Source organism: Nannospalax galili, unplaced genomic scaffold (genome assembly GCF_000622305.1).
Source record: "Nannospalax galili isolate Female #2095 unplaced genomic scaffold, S.galili_v1.0 scaffold441, whole genome shotgun sequence".
Taxonomy (NCBI): domain Eukaryota; kingdom Metazoa; phylum Chordata; class Mammalia; order Rodentia; family Spalacidae; genus Nannospalax; species Nannospalax galili.
The window spans coordinates 9750054-9754910 of record NW_008348089.1 but is presented as its reverse complement, the minus strand read 5'-3'; positions in this window follow the sequence as shown (position 1 = coordinate 9754910).

Here is a 4857-nt window from a genome sequence, read left to right as displayed (position 1 = left end):
CCTGGCACCTGGGCACTTCTAAAGGGCAGTGTGTGCCAAGCTCAGCCTCTGGGAATGGAAAAGCAGTGCAGAGGCTTTGGGGTGGGGTGCAGGCTCCAAGGAGGGGGCAGGTGGATAAGGCCAGAGGAACTTGGCCAGGCAGGAGGAGAGACAAGAACTTGGCAGCCATAGAGGGCTTTGAGCTGACAAGGAGGTAGCTACTTCAACTGGAGAGGCAGACCTTGGGGACATGCTGGGTAATTGCCCAGCACAAAGCTGATCCAGGGCTACAGCAACCAGTCACAGCAGATGGGCTGGAAGCCAAAGCAGTGGAACCTGACGTCAGACGGATGGATAGTGTCAGGAAACAGGGGTGAATGAGATCTGGGAACTGAGGTCAAGAGCCTCCTTGGGGAAGCCCCAGCCCATCCCACTGGCACCCTGGCTCCTAGCACTGAACATGAGCAAAGTCTATGACCATGTCAATAGAGGTCACCACACAACCTCTCCCCTGCCCTGTTCCTGGCCCTCCCCGAGGTCCCTTTCCTATCCTAGGGCCCAGCTTGGCAGAAGGAACCAGTATAGCCTGGGTGTCACAGGCTCTCCAGGGCCACACACAGGGACACTAGGACCAGACCTGTCCTGGAATAACCACAAACATCTGCAGAGCAAACAAATGTACAAATGGGCAGACTTCAGGTGTCAGTGTAATTTAGAGGGAAAGGAAACCATGACATCACAGAACCCACAGAATGGTGGCTCTGTGGCAAGGTCTCTGCCATCAGGGACCTGGTCTTCAGCCTCAAGGTCCAGACAGTGTTTCCCGAGGGCCCAGTAAGGAAGGAGTTCTGAGACAGAACTGAAAAGTCAGCACCCAAGGGTGAGCCGTGGTAGACCATCTGGGTACACTGAAGTATTTATCCTCTGGCATGTCAGCCTCTGGCATTTGGGACTCGAGACACAGCATAGCTACTCTAGAGGCAGCAAGACACGGTCCTTAGGAATAGCTGCATGAGACCATGACAGCCCACACATGGCCTCCCTTTCTTATGGTGGCTGAGGTCAGAAAGATGAGAGGGTTTGTGCTGCCTGGCACTGGAAGGGAGCTGGGGCACTGGCAGTCTGCATTATCCTGATCCAGAGTCAGGCAGGGCTCAGCTTCCCAGTCAGAGGCCCAGTGCCAGCCTTCCTACAAAGGTTTCCTGCAGAGGAGCTGCCAGGAAGGGCAGGTCTGACCAGGGATCCCTGTGGTCCCTGAGGCTGGCTCTTTTTCTGGAAGATGAACTAAGCAGTGGCTATATGGCCACAGACTTGAGTGCTGGCTGACACATGGGTTCATAACTACTTCCTTCCCCCATACTGCCTAAGCCACAGTGAAGCTGGGGACGAGGAATAGAATCCTGTCCTGGTGAGCCTGTCCACTCTTGGCCAACATGTGGCTGAGCTTGTAATATAATGTTTATTTGTAAATTGGCACGTGTTACTGGAATTCACTAAAAAGCTGGCTCTGGAAGCAGGGTTGTCCCACCCTCATTTCAGAAGCAAGCATGTTTGTCTCAAAGTATCCTTCAAGGTCCTTTGTCTAGGGATGGACTGCCCTCCCTAATTCTGTGACAGGGAGGAGAGGACAGCAAAACAGTTCAAGAGTAAAAACATTGTGTCCTTGAGAACAGATAGAAGGTAAATTGTTTCCAATGGAGGTCACTATTGTTTAGCTCATGATGTAAAAATGCCTACAGTGGGAAAGAAAAGCCAGAAGTTCAGGCACGGGAAGCTCAAGCAAGAACTCCAGCTGAATGCTTCAGTTTCCTGTCAGTTTCTGTTGGGCTGCCTGTGAGTGCTTGATTTGATGGTGTTGCCTTTGTTAGCTCTGGTCAGGCCACTAGTCAACTCTGCAGGATGTTGCTTTGATGTCTTGCTATCTGCTACTCCTACCTAGCTGCCATTTGCTATTGATTCTTTTACTTTCACTTGCTTTATACTTAATAAACTCACCGATTCAGAACTGAAAACATAGCTACCATAGATCATTCTCCAGGCTGTACAAGATAGGTAGGTGGTCACTAAGAGAGTACAAACACACAAATAGACAGATGGCGGGTGTCAAACTGTAAGTAGAGGAAAAGGAGTCCACGACATCACAGAACTCACAGAACGGTGGCTATGTGACACGTTGTCCTCCATCAGGCACCTGGTCTTCAACCTCAAGAGTCTAGACAGTGAGTTACACTCCCGACCTTAAACAAAAATCAGGCTCAGCAAGTCATGGACCCCAGTGTGCTGCCTGCAACCTAACTTACCAGTCAGCTCCTCTGCTTGAGGCCCTGGGGGCCTCAGAAGCCTGACCAGCCTTGAGACCTTCCCTCTGAACTCACCTCTCAGAGGAGCTTTTGCTGCCCCCTTTACCACCATTTTGGCTTTGCAACCACACTCTAGTCCAGTCCTTTCCCCAAAGCCAGTGGTTTTTTGTTGTTCCCAGAAGCTTGGGATCCACCTTGCCCATGAGGAGACAGACTGCTTGTTTCAAATGCTAATTCTTCCTTCAACTAGCTGTGTGGTCTCCTGCAAGCCCCTGGACCTCTCTGAGCCTTGAGTGTGACATGGGCAAAAAATGCAGCATTCTTAGTCCAAGCAGAAGACTGCAGTGAACAGGAAATAAGCCTGCTGGTGCAAAGCAGGTGGGCTAGTGGAGGCACAGTGGGTACAACATCCTCACTCTCAGTGCCCTCCCATGAGAAGTGACTACTGATGATTTTCAGGTGATGTGATGAAGACGTTCCAGAACCAGAGAGTGGTGCTTGTGGTCACTATGGAAATCAGTGTGGAAGTTGACTCCTCATAAAGCTAGAAACTGGACCGGGTGTGGTGGTGCATGCCTTTAATCCCAGCACTCAGGAGGCAGAGGCAGGAGGATCTCTGTGAGTTCAAGGCCAGCCTGGTCTACATAATAAGTTCCAGGACAGCTGGGGCTACAGGGAGACCCTATCTCAAAAAGACCAAAAAAAAAAAAAAGCTAGAAATTGATCTACCACATGATCCAGTCATACGACTCTTGGACATACACCCAAAAGACTCTATAGCTAACTACAGAGATATCTGTTCATCCATGTTAATTGCTGCTCTCTACATAATAGCCAGAAAATGGAAACAGCTTAGATGTCCATCAACTGATGAATGGATAATGAAAGTATAGCACATTTACACAGTGAAATATTTGGCTGTTAAAAAAGGAAGGCCAGCCTGGACTACATAGTGAGTTCCAGGACAGCTGGGACTACAGAGAGACCCTGTCTCAAAAAGACCAAAAAGAAAAAAAAAAAGGAAATTATGGAATAATTCCTGATTTTTTATTGTGATAGTGGTGTTTTCTTTTGAGTAACTTCTGGAATTGTTTATTTATTCCCTGTGCTCTCTTGGGTGTGTTTAACCTTCTCTTCAGACTGAAGTATTCCTTCCAGTATTCTCTGTAGAACTGGTTCCTTAAGTTTGTCTTTATCATGGCAAGTTTTTCTTTCTCTGATGATTATGTCTGATAGTTTTGCTGGGTATAATAGCCTGGGCTGGTATCTGTGGTCTTTAAGAACTTGTAGAACATCAGTCTATACCCTCCTGGCTTTCAACATCTTCACTGAAAAAGCAGGTGTTATTCTGATGGGCCTACCTTTATATGCAGCTTTCAGTATCCCTTCTTTGTTCTATACATTTAACATTTTGATTATGTGATGTGGGGAGTTTCTTTTCTGATCCTATTTGGTGTTCTATATGCCTCTTGGACCTCTAGGCATCTCTTTCCTTAGACTTGGGAAGTTTTCTTCTATGATTTTGTTGAAAATATTTTCTGTGCCTTGGACCTAAGGTTCCTCTCCTTCTGTACCTGTAATTTGTTGGTTTGGTCTTTTAAAGTGTCTCAAGAGTTCCTGCACACTCCATTCCTGGGATTTTTTGCTGTTGTTTAACATTTTCTTTGAGTGATCCAATTCCTCTACCTTGTCCTCAAGGCTTCATATTTTCTCTTCTACCTGATCCATGCTATGGGTCAAGTTTTCCACTGAGTTGGTTTTTTTTTTCTTTCTTTGGTCTTTTTGAGACAGAGTCTCCCTGTAGCCCCAGCTGTCCTGGCCACTGAGTTATTTTTTTAAATGATGGAGTTTCTCATTTTAAGTTTTATATCAGTTTTGCTTTTCTTCAGAAATTCTATTTCTTAATTAAATTCTATTTTCATATCTTGGATTATTTTCTTTATTTCATTTGGTTGTCTATATTTTCATAGTCCTCATTCCAGAATTTATGCATGTCTTCTTTAAGTTCCTTGAACATAGTTATACTATTTTGAAATCATTATCTTATATACCAGCTAACTTGCTGTTCTCAGGGGACATTTTGATGGATGTACAAATTTCTGGAGGAGACATCTTGTCTTGGTTATTCGTGTTGTTTCTGCTTTTTCAATGGTACCTAGACATCTGTAGTTAGGTCTTTGGTGATGTTTCTTGGTATGGATATTTGGTCTCATCTTTGTTGAGCAGGTGTTTGGATCTTTCTTTGCTGTTATCTCAACTTATCAGTTTGTGGACCAGCTGAATGGTGTTTGGAGTTCAGTCTTGTGGTGACTCTGTATTAATGTGTGAATGCCTGTGATCCCTGGGCACTGTGGTAGATGGAGTGGTTGGTAGTGGGGGTAGACAGGGTCTAAGAGTGGCTATCTGATAGGAGAAAGAACTCTGGGGGTGCCTACCTGGGGTTGGGGATTGGGGGAGCCACATACATGATCCCAGCAATGGTGCAGGGGGACGAGTCCCTGTTTGAGCTGTCTCTGGAGCTGCCTAGCTACCTGTGGGTCAAGGGTGGGAGTTGCAGCAGCAGGCTTTGATTCTTATA